The sequence below is a fragment of the Sylvia atricapilla genome, chromosome 8 (assembly GCF_009819655.1).
Source record: "Sylvia atricapilla isolate bSylAtr1 chromosome 8, bSylAtr1.pri, whole genome shotgun sequence".
Classification (NCBI taxonomy): Eukaryota; Metazoa; Chordata; class Aves; order Passeriformes; family Sylviidae; genus Sylvia; species Sylvia atricapilla.
Genome location: NC_089147.1, coordinates 2,316,324 through 2,331,157, shown reverse-complemented (window position 1 = coordinate 2,331,157; position 14,834 = coordinate 2,316,324). Strand labels below are relative to the sequence as shown.

The window sequence follows — 14,834 nt, the reverse complement described above, 5'->3', positions numbered from 1 at the left end:
GCTTGAAGTGGCACCAACTACAACTTGAGAAATGCTTTATTGATTTTTCCAAGCCGAATATGAAACTATTTTAAAGCTTACTGTTTATATCATGCATCTTATGCTAAAGAGAGACTGGAGTGCAGGTGTTTTAAGTGGAGATTCCAACATTTGAGTTGGAGAATATGGCCACCATAATTGATTTTGAATGGAATGCAGGTGTTCTAAATGGAGATTCCAACATTTAAGTGCCTTCCAGGCCTGCCCCTTCTCCTTTCATTTTCCAGCTGACTCCTGGCTGATTGGTCTCCCAGCACCACACGTTGTCTCAGGTAGGACTCATCTCCAAAGTGATGACAGTAATTTGGTTTTTCTCTTTCAGTGTGTTTCCGTTTCTCCAAATCCAGAGCAAGCTACAAGTCTGAGAAGTCTTCAGACTTTAAAAGATGCTCCAAAAACTCAGCTCAGACTGATGCTGTTTTATTGGCTTTTCTGGAATTTTCCCAGCCCAGGAGTGGTCTGAGCTGAAATGATGGAAAATTTCCTGCAGTCCCCTAGAGGTGTGGTGAATGCCCTCAAAATCTAAATTGCAGGAGGGGGTGGCGGTTCTTGCTGCATTTATTCTCCCCCAACTGCTGCAGAAACATCATTACTCAAGTAATTTTTCTCTCCAGTGGCTCTTCCAGCATCTGTCAGCATTTTTCCTCTTGGGGTTTTGTTGTTGATGCTGCTCCTCTTTTATGACAGGAATTCTTTTCCAGGCTTGAGCAGAGGAAAATCTCCCCCCTGCCAGGAAACCCTGACCCCGTGTTATGCACGAAAAGTTGCAGATGGTTTATTCAGGGGGGATTTGATTTTCTCACTGCAGACCAAGGGCTGGTGTTTGTGAGGCTGGGATGGGGGGAATTTCCAGGGCTGCAGGCACAATTCCAGCATTCCTGCAGTTTCTGTGGCAGGCTGCAGTGCCTGCATCCCTGGGATTTGGTGCAGGCTCCCAGAGCTGCCTGCACAACCACGCTGCAGGCTTGGCTTTTACTTTTCTAATAACTCCCAGGCTTGCTGGTTTAATTTTAATAGTAAATGCAGTTTCTATTTATGTCCTGAGACTCCAGGCTGTAAAGAACTTGACTATCCCTAGAAATCCGCATGGGTAATGATCTTTTTTTTTTGGTGATAAATGCCTTATTAGCATGCCTGGGACTTAATAGTCGGATGAGAAAATCAGATGCATTTCGTGTCCCAGAGCCAGATTTAGAATTAAAGCTGGTGCTGTTGATGCCGTTAAGTTTAGTTCTGGGGAGTAAATATATATATCTGCTAACTTTGGGGACGTCAGAGGAAAAGAGGAATAGCAAGCACTGTGGCAGATGCTAAATCTGCACCACGGGCCTGGCTGCTGCTTCAGTTCCTGGTGCTGCTGTGTGTGCCCAGAGCAGCCATCCCAAATAAATCATTGGGAAATCAGCCTTTTGATGAAGGCTCAGCCAGCAACTCCTGGAAGAACAGCTGTTCCCCTTGACTCCCTGCTCACACTTCCCCTGCTGCTGTTGGGATCCCACCCCGGGCAGGGAACAGGTGTTCCCTGGAATTATCTGTTCAACATCTGGCAGCGTTTGCTTCGTTAGTTCCGTAATTGTTTTGTACTCGTTTAATTTCCCTGCTGGTCAGTGGGAAGGGCTTGGGAAAGGCAGGTTTGCAGCAGTGGCTGTGGTGTCAGGAATGATTTTTTGCTGCTGCTGCTGCTCTCAGGGGGCTTTTGTGGGGGATAAATGTTCTGTTTGTTGGTTGGAGTTTTAGCCTTGCTCTGTAAAAAATCAGAGGGAGAGGGTTGTACACGTACAGAAACACACATAAATAAACCCACATTTCCTAAAGTGGAAGCTGCAGGGGGAAAAGGCTACAAAGACTACGGATTTTTTTTTCCTGGTGTAAACCTCAGCGTGTGCTGGTTTGAAGCTGATGTTTCCTGAGAGCCCCTGGGATGTACAGAGTGAGCAGGGTCCTGTGCTCACCTCACGTGAGCTGTGCCTTCGCCTGAACATCAAGAGCTGTTGGTTTGGCTTGGAAAATACTCCCCAAAGTGACTCTTGTCGTGTTTGGAAAGATTCTGGTTCATGTTTTTGTCAGTGTGTGGATAGAGCTGTATCCAAACACCTCCAGAGAGGGGGATTTTCCTGATTTTCCTGGGATGGTTTGGGGGACTCTTTGGGGACAGTCACTCCTGCCTGGCTGCCAGCTGGGGATGTCGATGGTCCACATGGGCCAGGTCATAGCAGGAGCTGAGAAGAAGAAGCCATTTTTCATGGCTGTGAAAAAATGTGGAGATTTGGGACTGCAACAGGCTTGGTGAGACAGAGGGGTGCTGGAAGCTTGGGAACATGGAACTGCAAGTTTTTGCTTTGGTTTGACAGGTTCCCCATCCCTGTTCAGTGAAATGCCATTAATTTGGGGTATGAGTAGCTGTCTAGTATTAGAAAAGATATTAACGAGATGGTAAAACCAGTCAAAGTGGCTTTTATCTGGAATGTTTGTTCCTCTAAGATTTTCTAAGCCAATCCTGGGGCTTTCTCCCCTTAAAGAAAGGGGAGAACCTGGGGTGGAGGCCTTAAAGAATAAGATCTGTGAGGCATTCCTTCAGCTGGAAGATGAGATCCTGTCTGTCTGTGTGTCTGGCCCCAGCCAGATGTCATCTGACAGAGCTGCACCAACCCTGCCAAGGAGGAAGGCTGTGAAGGGACAGTCCCTGGCAGCAGGGATGTGACACTGCTGTCCCTCCAGAGCCCAGGGAGGCTCCTGCCCTGTTGTCACTGCTGCTGCTCTGCCCATCCCTGTTTGGCCACCCCAGTTTTGCTGGCTGAGCCATGGGTCTGGCCGTGCCTGTGAGTTTGATCATTAAACTGGTTCAGATTTTGGAGAAAAGTGAGTTTTCCTTGCCCCTCCTCCTCCTCCTTTGCAGGGTGACGTACGGGTGTGTTGGCGGAGTGTAGGAGACAAAAAGAAGGAGAATGTGCAAAGCCTTGTGTTGGCAAAACCCTTAGTGCTGTAGAGCAGCAGCATCCACAGAAACAGGGAACAGTTTGGGTTGGAAGGGACCTCTAAAGGCCACCTAATCCCAGCCCCTCGCAGTGAGCAGGGACGTGGACTTACAGCATCATTTAAATTGGGAAGAGCTGCTCCAGTCCTGTCCAACCTGGCCCTGGGCACTTCAGGGATGGGGCAGCCACAGCTTCTTTGGGCACCCTGTGCCAGGGCCTCAGCACTTCATCATCAAAAGCTCTTTCCTTTCAGTCTTGGCAGCTCCATGCCCAGGGAAGCTGCTAGGGGAGAGTCTCAGCCACTGCAGAGGTGAGGAGAGGAATTAGAAACCTTGACACATCACCACTTCTCCAGTTCCACAGCTGAAAACCTCTATTGCTGTCCTTGGGAAGCAGCTAAAGGCTTGAAAACAAGAACTTTTGCAACTCAAGGGACACATGAGACGTGCTAATTCCATGAAGGACACGAAGCAGGGAGGAGAAGAGGGGCATGGCTGGGTTCCCTGAAGCAGCAGATCTGAGCAGCATTTATTCTGTGGTGGGGCTGGAATTCCTGACCCATCCCACCAGGAAAACCTTTGCCGTTAACTTTCGTATTGTCAGTCCCCATTTCCATCCACCTTCATCACTGAAAAGATCCTTCTGTCTTTAAATTTGGCCAAGACATGGATTTGACTCTGAAAAAGACGTGCCAAAGGCTCTGCTGCTTCACGTCCTTCCCAGGTGTCATCCCTGAAGGGTGTCCTGGTGCTGGTTCCTGCCTGGAGGGGCTCTGGGCTCCTGGGTCAGCAAGGACCTGGTGTGGAGGAGCTCAGGAGTGAGGAGCTGGTGCCTGTGCATGTGTTCAGTGCCTGATGCTGGCCCCAACAGCAGTGTGACAGCTCCCCATGCGCTCTTAAATCCATCGTTCAACCCGAGCCTTCCTTTCATGGTTTGGAGTTCCATTTCTGCACTGCTGGGCTTTGGCTACACCTGTGAGGTTTCCAACCTGCTCTGCTGAAAACTTGAAGCCACAGCCCTGCTGCCCTCCATCCTTCCTTCCTTCCTGTGTTGCACCTCTTGACGTGTTGGAGTGAATTCTCACCCGTCCAGCTGTGTGTTCTCCTTTTCTGACTCGGAAGAGTCAGGCAAGGCTCACTTCTGCTTTTGCTTTTTCCCTTCCTCCCCTTCTCCCCTCCAAAACGAAACCGCCGCTGAAGCGCAAGCCTCCAGTCCTGCCCATGATGCAGCACAAAACTCCTCAGTGAGTATTTCCCCTTGGCTGTGATCAGTTTTTGTGTTCAAGAAGCAATTTTAAACACTCATCCAGAGCCGTTACAAGGCAGCATCTGTGTGAGGACACGTTTAGTGCAGCTGAGGAGCAGAAGGGCCGCTGGGACGGAACCAAAGGCAACTTCTCAAGTTAATTGTAAGATTTTATTGGTGTTTCACTCCACTGCTCAAGGGTTTCTCATGTGAATCAATGGCAGGCTGCCTAATTTATGTGTGAGCCCTGCTTGAAAAGCAGCCCAGATTGATTTGCTGACAGTGCATGGGGAAAGGTGACCCTAATTTGTGACTGCAACAGGCCTGTTGGGACAGGGGGGTGCTGGAAGCTTGGGAACATGGAACTGCAAGTTTTTGCTTTGGCTCGAAAGGTTCCCCATCCCTGTTCAGTGAAATGTCATTAATTTGGGGTATAGGTAGCTGTTTAGTATTATAAAAATATATTAATGAGACGTTAAAACCAGTCCAAGTGGCTTTTATCTGGAATGTTTGTTCCTCTAAGATTTTCTAAGCCAATCCTGGGGCTTTATTGCTGGCCAATGTTGAATTATTTGATTAGTGCCCTGATTAGTCTGATGAGCCTCTTTACTTTCTCGGTGTTTCTGTGTTAGTGACCTCAGTCCTTTGCTGAGCTTGCAGGGGAGGTGGTAAATAATTCAGAGTGGAGCCTTGCTGCAGAGACCTTTCTTAACTCAAATGAGACACAAAGGGTGGTCAGTGAAAATACAGCAAGAGAGACATTTGGATGTGGAACAGGAGCGTGACATGGCTGTGGCATAGACCTGAGAGTAGACCACAAGTACTTAAGGAATAATCCAGTGGGTTTTCCTTCCTTTTCCACATCAACCCCCTCAGTGATCCATCTTAGCTCAGCCTCTCACAGCTTGATGTGCCCCGTTGGGTGTCCCCTCCCTGGGGATGTGTGAGATGCCCTGGGTGACAGTGACAGTGACAGCGGTGGGGACGTGGAGGTGACAGCCGTGGTTGGGTGTCACAGCTGCCACCACCAGCCCCGGAGTCACGACCACTTCCTTTGGGGACAATGACAGTGGCCAGAGCCCGGGGCTTCCTGCTGGCTCAGCAGTGACATCCTGCTGTGCCACCGCTGTCACTGACCACGGGACAGCCCCACACATCCATCCCTTTCCTGCTGGAGCTAACTCAGTACCTCGATGTCATTTTGTCCGTGCTGAGCCTCTGTCTCAAAAACTTTCAAGTGCCTTTTAGGATTTTTTTTTTTTGGCCTCTGATCTGGAGTGATTCGGGAATTAACAGAGCGAGCTGGGGTTACCAGCGAGAGCCCAGGCAATTATAAACCTCCTCTGCCCAAAATCAGCCCTTTTCTCTCTTGGAACAGATTTGGCTCCTCTTTGTAGGCTCCAAAAGCTGGGCTTAGTCAGATGTTCCTCAAACGCTGCTGGGGAAGGGGGGGCCAGGGCAGGCTGGCTCCACACTCCTGATAAGCTTTTCTATATATAAAACTGTGTGGCTGGCTGCTGATAGCGCTAATGAAACCTTCTGTTAACTCTTTCACACGTCAGCAGCAGGTACAGCAGGTGCCACTGGCCCTCCCCAAGCCGTTTTTACTAATTGAGAGCAAGTTCTTAATTGCAGGCACTCAGCCCTGCATTGCAGAACTGCCGCAACCCCGAAGGTCAGCGATGAGGAAATGGTGAAACTGCCCGAAAAAAAGGGAATAAGTCCAAGCCTAACTGCAGGGGAGAAGTAAAAAAAAACCCAAAAAACAAAAACCACAAACTGAAAAGAGTCAACTCTTCCTGTAAAAAATGTCATGCAGCAGAGATTCAGCTCGGGATTGATTACACGAACGTGCGGAAATGTGGGGATTTAAATACTGCAGGCGGCTAATTCAGCTCTTCCTGGGGATGGAGAAACATCCTTCAGCTGCAGGAATATTTCTGAAGGAGGTTTTGTTTTGCATGGGAGCAGCTGGCTGAGAGTGGCACCTGTGTGTGGAGTCACCTGCTGGCATGTGACACCGAGCATCCATGGGGACAAGGTGAGGCGGGGGAGTGGGACACTGGAAAAGGAGCTGCTGCAGGGACGGTGGCATCCAGCTCTGGCATTTGCTGTCCTGCTTCCCACCTTGTGGCTGTTGTGCTCTGGCTGGAGCTGTGGTGCAGCAGGATTTGGGCTCAGAGCTGGCGTTTCAGGGCAAGGTTGTCACTGTCACCTCGGAGCTGAGGTTTGCTGGCTGGGCTCTGCAGTAAAGACACAAAGGAAATTCTCTTGGGGACTGAAAAGAGAAGAATCAACTTCTCACGAATTCTGTGGTTTGTGAAAAGACTTCTGGGCGTGTGGAGTGGGTTTGCAGCTGCACCTCCACGGGATGGTGGGGTTTCTGTGTCCCCAGGGGGAACACTGCTGCTGTTGTGAGCACTGGAGCTGGGTCAAGGAGCAGGTGGAGAAATGCTGGATTGGCTCTCCTCATCAGCAAAGATGATGGAAAGGCTCCTGCCCTGCCTGGGATGAGCAGGGAATGGGCAACCAAAGCTGCCAGAGGTGTGTGGTGACGTGGGCACAGGGATGGGAGTCAGGCTGTGACAGGGGAAGGACAATCTGGCTCTCAGATGGAGTTGGTGCTTCCAAACTGGGGTGGCCTCTGTGAAGTTCTGACCTGGGAACAGGCTGGAGCCATCCCTGGCTTTGGGAGGTTGTGAGGGGCAGGAGATGATGATGTGTGAGAGGCCAACCCATGGCAGGGACACTGAAGAACTGGAGATTTGGATTGCCAGGAATGGGATGGGTCCAGCCTGTGGCTGGGGACTTGTCAAGGACCTTTTCCAAATGAGCGTTTTACAGCTCTGTTGGTTTTATTTAGAGTTAATCCTCTTGCACTTGTGTAAGCACCTAAATAAAACATGACTCATTTAATTAAGTACGCTGAAATCATGGGACTTTACAACTTCGCTTTAGGTAGGAGTTATTTTATCTCCTGTAATGATCAAAGCCTCATGACACAACACAAATGAGACCTTAAAAAATATATTATATGGGGACTTTAAATTAACCTACTTATTTATGTTTGGGGCTATTTTTTTAAATAACAGAAGGAACTACAAGAAATTCATTGAGATTTTGGGGAATATTTAAACAGTTTTCTCTACATCAGGTAGGAAACAGTGAAATAGTGTCCTCACTGTTGACTTTGCAACTGTGTGATCACTTCAGAAATGGACCTGCTGAGTTTTGCAGGATATTTGCCGGTCAGGAAAGTGCAAAAAAAAAAAAAACTGGCTAAAGAATTCTTGAAAAAGTGTCTGAGGTTAAATGTACACCTGTGACAGAACGCATTAGTCATCCTGACCTCTTTTATTGCAGCATGAAAACAGCTTTGAATTTGAAAATAGTTTTTGTCTCTCTCCTTCTGAAGTAGTTCCTTCCATTATTTTTTTTTTTTTTTGTGTGTGTGTGCACTTTTCCTAACGTGGTCACTCTGTGCTGGACACTGGGGAGGCCACACCAGGAATTCTGGGGACAGTTTGGGCCCCTGGTGACAAGAAGGACATTGAGCACATCCAGGGAAGGGAATGGAGCTGGGAATGGGCTGGAGAATTCCTGATGGAGCTGGGAAGGGGCTGGAGAATTCCTGATGGAGCTGGGAAGGGGCTGAGCCTGGAGCAAAGGAGCTCAGGGGGGACCTGGTGGCTCTGCACAAGTCCCTGCCAGGAGGGGACAGGTCGGGCTGTGCTCCAGGGCACAGGGACAGGAGCAGAGGGAACGGCCTCAGGCTGGGCCAGGGGAGCCTCAGGGTGGATATTTGGGGAAATTCCTTCATGGAAAGGTTTGTCCAGCTCTGGCCCAGCTGCCCAGGGCAGTGCTGGAGCTCCCATCCCTGGAGGGATTCCCAATCCATGTGTGTGACACCTGGGGACACGGGGCACTGGTGGCCTTGGCAGAGCTGGGGGAACAGTTGGACTCAATCTCAGAGAGCTTTTCCAACCTAAAAGTTCCTATCATTCTGTGATGGAGTTTTTTGATCTGACAGCTGCCTGTTCCAAGCCTGACCTGTGCAGTTTTAGATACGACATCCCAATATCTTCACAGCCTTTGCATTGCTTCATTCAGAGCCACTCAGGCATGGAAAAGAAATCTCTCCTATTTTTCCCCCCCCCCTTCATTTCCAGAACTGTGAGGCTGCAGATAAGCCAGCTGTGCAATAAATGAGCAGGCAATGTATATTTTTCCCAAATTAAGGCTGCAGAGTTCATTATGCTCCCGGTTTTAAAAACATCCTGCTTTTAATTCCGTTTATGCCACAGACTATCAACACAACTTCGCTTTGAGTAATCCTGGTGAGCCAAGAACACAGGGAAATAAAAGAAAAGGGATCCCTGTCCCACTCAGTGCTGCTGCCTCCTGGTGCCCACGGAATAATTGGGGTTGGAAGGGACCTTTGAAGCTCCAGCCCATCCACTCCTGGGTGCATTTGTAGAAATCCCATTGATTGAGAAATTCCCCCCTGCGCTTTTGGAGTGGGGAAGTCACTTTGCAAGGGTGGCATGTCACCGGCAGTGTCAGTTAATCCTGGCTGCTGCAGCCCTGTTAATGCACTGCTTTAATCTGCTGGTGACAACCCGTGATTTGTATTCCCGGGAGATCCCAGCCTCGCTAATTGAAATGGATTGGGACTCGTGTTCTCTGATATGGGCTGGGTTTGGAGGCTCAGGATGCTGGGGGAGACACCCAGAAACTGCTGAACTGGGCCGAATTTAAAAATTACTATTACAAAAGTGGCGGTTCTTGTCTGCATTCAGATATTTCTCTTTAAATACCTTTTTTTTTTTTTTTTTTTTCTTGGAACAAATAATGGGTTTGCCACATCTGCTGACCTCCTCTTCCGTGGAAATCAAAGCAAATATAATAATTTGTCCACCTGAATTAGACACAAAGTGACTAAATAAGTAAGACAGTCTATCAAGCTTGATTATTCCAAATGGAAATTGATTTTATTCGGTTAATTGGGGCTTTGCCTTGCTCAGTCTCTTACGTGTAAATGATTATTCTGATTTGTAATTTTTTAATCTAATTATTGCTATCTCTTTGAAATGATCTTTACTGAGGGTATTTGTATAGACTACGTGAGGATTTTTTACAGTGAGCTATAATTTTGTGGACAGTTACATTAAATTATAGATCATTATAAAATTATGTATTTGTCCCTTAAATTCCCTTGTTGTTTCTGAAGGGGTTGGGAACAAAGGTTACCTGGTTTTTTATTTGTACCATAACCCCAACATTGAGTGTGCTGTAATCAGCCCCATTAATTATGGGGTTTATGGTGAAATTTAATGCTCATCACGGAGTGTTTTCTGATTTATCCTGTGGCTGAATTTTGAGGAATGTTTCCCAAGTGGAGAGGTTCCTTCTTGAGTCTCTTGCTGGGCTGCACTGAACACATGCACAGACATCTCCACAAACTCCATTCCTTTTTTTTCCCCCTCTGGATTTTAGGATATCCTGAGTCTCGAGGAAGAATTACAAGGACAAGACATTTCAAAAATAAGAAAATGAAAACCCAATCTGTTTGGCTTTTTAAAGCTCCTGGATGTTAAAACAATTCAAAATATGGGACTTGATAAAACTTCCAGAAATTAGATTGGGGGTTTAATGTCTAACCCCAAGTAAGAGATAATTATGCAATAGTAACCCCCAGTAAGAGATAATTATGGAACAGTTACCCCAAGGAGGAGGAATTCTGACAAGCTGGTTCCAGCTGATGGCCCACGGAGGGTGGGGTGTCCCTGGTGGGCTGAGGGCAGGACTCTGAGCTCCTGCTGCTCCACAGGTGTCAGTGCCCAAGGTGGGGATGGAGGGGCTGGCTGTGCTCAGAGGGGTCTGTGGGACTTCCCAGAGCTGGTTGTTCATTTTCCTTGGAAACGTGAGGGATGAAGGGTTTCACTCCAGCTGGATGGGGCTTGGAGCACCCTGGGGTGGTGGAAGGTGTCCCTGCCCATGGGATGGGCTTTAAGGTCCCTTCCAACCCAAACCATTCTGGGATTCCGTGATTCCACCTTGATGTGAGTTCCTGGTTTCCCCCCTGTCCCTTTGGAAAAGGGAGGAGCGCTGCTCATCCCAGTTGTTTTGTGGACACGTCATCCAGGGGAACAGTTTTCTTGGGAATGCTGCAGCATTGACTGCTTACCCTGATGACATAATGGGGCAATAAAGCCCTAACCACAAACGAGGTCATGAGAGAGCAATTCCAGTTAAACTGTAACCTGGCACTGCCTGGGATGGGTCAGCAGACGCAGTCCCTGACTTTTTCGAAGCCAGAGCTTCAGGAAAAAGAGGACAGCTGCAATCAGCCCAGCTGGAAGTGGGAGCAGCTCCTGGTGCCTGGGATTCCAGCCAAGAAGGTGCTGCTGTGCTGCCTCACCTGCTCCAGGTAGGGGAACCCTCAGGCAGCTGAGAAAACAGGCGCTGGGGGTTGAGATTCTTATCATGGAATCACAGAATGGGTTGGGTTGGAAGGGACCTTAAAGCCCAACCCATTCCATCCCTGGGCAGGGACTATCCCAGGATGCTCCAAACCCCAATTCCAGCCTGACCTTGGACACTTCCAGGGATCCAGGGGCAGCCACAGCTGCTCTGGGGAATCTTTACAGGGACCAGCAGTGTGTTGGGGTTTGTGGGTAGAAAGCAGGAAGAGCAAAGAGGGAGGGTGACTATGTTTCCTCATTCCCTTTTTGGTGTCTTGGTTGGTCTTTTTAAAATTAAACTACCACATTTTGGGGGTTGATGTGGCCTATGGCTTTGTCAGCCTATGGTGATAAGGCTTTTGTTTCTCTCATTTTTTAATTTTTTTTTTCTGCATTGATGCTGCTTTTCCTTGCGAATGTGACTTTTGTAGCGCTGAGAATCTGGGGCAGGACCTGAGCTCCGGGATTGAAAAGCTTGTGGGGAAAACACAGATCCCAAAAGAGTCTCTCCACTCTCCTCTGTGTCACCTGGGCTGCTTCTCTGGCTTTTTCCTGCTTTAGGAGGATGCAAGGGATGGGCATCAGTTTAACCTGCTCTGAAGCAGCTGGTGAATCCTTGGAGCAGGGCTCCAGATCTGCAGCGGGGCCGCGTGACACGGCGGAGGTTTTGCTGGCCTATTTTCTCAAAGCCCAGGTTTTACTCTTGAGCTGTCAGGTCAGATGAGGATTCGCTTCTGCGGCCAAAATAGAAATTAGCCATGTGTGGTAATCCATTAATCCCTGGAAATAATGCCTTTTATTCACGTTTTGGGGAGCTGGGCTGTCCTCATGACGCCTCCTTGGGCTGCATGAGGAGTGGCCGTGGTGATCCCAGGAGGAGCTGTCCAGAGGTGCCCTGATCCCTGTGGAATTCCTGAGCTGAACCCTGTGGAAATTGCATTTACATTCCAGGTGTTTGACTCCTTGGACAGGGAAGCTGTGGATGTCCCATCCCTGGAAGTGTCCAAGGCCAGGCTGGATGGGGCTTGGAGCACCCTGGGATGGTGGAAGGGGTCCCAGAGTAGTGATAAAGTACAGAAAAAAAATCAGTCCATGGAGTTACACCTGAAGTGCCTGAGCCGTTCAGGATAGAATCATGGAATCACTGTGGTTGGAAAAATCTTCTGAGACCATCCAGTACAAGCTGTGCCTGGTCCCCACCTTGTCCCCCCTCAGAGTGTTGAGTGCCGTGTCCAGGAATTCCTTGGACACCTCCAGGGCTGAGCACTCCAACCCTGAGCACCCTTTCCATGAGGAAATTCCTGTTGATGTCCAACCTGAGCCTCCCCTGGCAGAGTTTGAGGCCAATCCTCTTGTCCCATTGTTGTTTCCCTGGGAGCAGAGGCTAACCCGTGCATATCCAGGGAATAAAGGCTGGATGCAGTAGGATAGGAGTTCAATAAATTCGCTGTATCCCCGTGTGGTTTTAAAAGCAGCTCCTATTTCTTTTTCTAGCAGGGGCAGAGCTGTGTAATAACAACAGTTTGTCTCTCGCTGGATCTTTTCCTTTCCACTTTCATCAACCAGAGGCTTCTTCTGTAGCACGTGGTTGTCCCTCCTTCTTCATCCCTGTGCTTTTCTCCCTGCCTGTTCTCCCGGGAGAGTTGTTACTATTTTTTCCCTTCTTGTTTTACCAGGCTGTTATCATGACACCGTGCCTTTGTGAGTAAGGAGAATGTAGGAAACGCTGCTGTGCCTGCAGCAGTGGAGGTTTTTTTTTTTTGGGTTCAGAAAACGATATCAGTGCAGGCTTGGACGTAAAGGCCATAAATATAAATACGGAGTAAAATTCAGGGTGGTTTTGTGGGATTGCAGCTTCCCGGTGGGAAGAGAAGGGACAGGATGAGGGGGAGATGGCCCTCAAGTTGTGCCAGGGAGGTTTAGATTGGAAATGAGGGAAAATTCCTTCATGGAAAGGTTTGTTCAGCTCAGGGCGGGGCTGGTGTCCCCATCCCCAGGGGGATTTCAAAGCCACCTGCATGTGGCACTTGGGGACATGGACAGCGTGGCCTTGGCAGTGCTGGGCAGTATCTGGATTTGATGATCTTAAAGGTCATTTCCAGCCTTAATTCCATGATTTTCTTCTCGGTCCTGCTGAGCCAGTCCCTTGCATCCACCTCAGCTGCAGCTCCTGCATTTCCCTGGAGTTTCTCTGTTCCTCTCTTCAGCAGGTGGAAATGCAAAGGGCTCTGGCCAAACCCTGAGGATTTGCATCATCTTTCTCGCTGTGGTTTTATTCCTGATAAATTGTGGGACTCCACAGCGTGTTCCAGCCACCCTTTACCACATCCCAGAGAACAGATTCCGGGGCTCTGGCAGGGAATTGGCACCTGGAAAACCCTCCTGACAGGGATTTGGAGAGAGGTGCTGATGTTCCTTTTGCTTTCTGCTCTCCTGGAAACCTTCCAGCAACTTCAATTATTCTGTGGTTTTTTTTTTTGTTGTTGTTTTGTTTTGGGTCTTTTTTTTATTTTTTTTTTTTTTTTTTTTTTTTTTTTTTTTTTTGTTTTTGTTGTTTTTTTGTTTTTTTTTTTTTTTGGTGTTTTTTTTTTGGGGGGGGGCGGGTTTTTTGGGGGGTTTTTTTGGGTTTTTTTTAAGGAGCTGGATGAATTTTAAGGATGAGAAAGTGAACTCAGTGCTGCCAGGATTGATGACACGAAATTCCAGTGGATTTCAGCAGCCTTTGCTGAGGGTGGAAAACATCCCAGCATCCAGCACCTCTTCCCTGTTAATTCCACTTTTATTCTGGCTTTATTCCACATTTTCCAAATCCTTCTTCCTTTCCTTGCCCTTCAGTTCTGTTAAGTGCTGCTGTGTCCCTCAAGCTTTATAATTATAAATATAATATAATTATAAATTGTTAATCTGGGACGTTTATATAATGCTAAAAGTGAGGCAGGCACAATTAAACACAATTAAATTGTCTAATCCCAAGGATGGGATTGGGAAAGAATGGGATTGTAAAACCCCAAGAATGGGATTAGATTGTAAGACATTTAGGCTTCTCAAATTAGAAATAGTAGTAGAAGGAATTGAAGGAGTAAATTAGTAGGAAGCTGGACTGGGGGGGGAAAAATAAGAAAATAAAGTTTGATGCTAATAATATTTTTTATTATTCCTTTTTCACTCATTGTATTAGAGAAAAAAAAAAAACCACACAATATTGAGCTTCCCAACTGTGTATCCAAGGAATACCAGTTGTGTGCTGAGCTTGAATTTACTCCTGGGTGTAGGACCAGGCTCTGGAGGGGTTGGGAATGACTGGGAATATTTCACTTGTGAGTTATAGCTGTGAGAATGGCAGAAAAGTGCTGTGAAAGTTGTTGTCACGGGCAATTTTTCTATGTTTGGGCTTATCCAGGGATTATTTCTGGTGGATTATCCCACTTTACATGGAAAGGCAGGATTTTCTGATGGTTATTCTAATGACTGCCAAATTCCTGGGTTTTTCAGTGTGCTGTTAGGCAGGACTGTGTAACAGCCTGTGGAAATTGTGCTGTTAAATTCAGCGTGTTACCCTGAAACGGGGAGCTCTGGGGAGCAGCATTTCCAAGGACGGAATTTTAGCAGTGGCTGCAGAGCCACCATCTGGATAAATCCTGCCATTTGTGGAAGGCACAACGTAAAGGTTGTGTGAAAACGTTTCTAAATCAAGCAGGACTGGCTAATGGCTGAGATGGGAGCCTCTCCTAATTAACCTTTTCCTTAGGGATTGGATAAATATGCAACAAATTAATAGCAACGTTTCTTTTCCACCTCGGTTTAGAGGGATTGGAATATTTCTGGACGTGTTTATTTATCTCTATCTGGGAATCTCCCTGAATTAAGTGACAGTACGTTCTCATCACACTTTTCCTCCGATTTTCTTCACACTGGGAATTATTTTCTGGTCTCCCCAACCCTGAAATTTTGTGTTTTGAAAGCAGAACTCAGCTGAGGCAAACATTCCCCCAAGGAATTCATCCATGGAGCACCTCACCTGTGGATAAAGTGGGATAAGGAAACTCTGAAAAGTGTGTGTTAAAGGGACTGGGAACTTTCGGAGCTGCTTGGTGATAAAAACTTTTCCTCT

The 14,834-nt window shown here is 47.7% G+C and overlaps 1 long non-coding RNA gene across 1 annotated transcript in view; it reads left to right on the top strand.

Moving 5' to 3' along the window:
- The first annotated feature begins 13,074 nt into the window (after positions 1-13,074).
- LOC136363946 (uncharacterized) overlaps positions 13,075-14,834 on the top strand; it is a 151,515-nt gene continuing 149,755 nt past the window's right edge. The window contains exon 1 of the long non-coding RNA XR_010744091.1: positions 13,075-13,301. This is a non-coding gene — a long non-coding RNA (uncharacterized lncRNA). The remainder of the gene's footprint in view (positions 13,302-14,834) is intronic.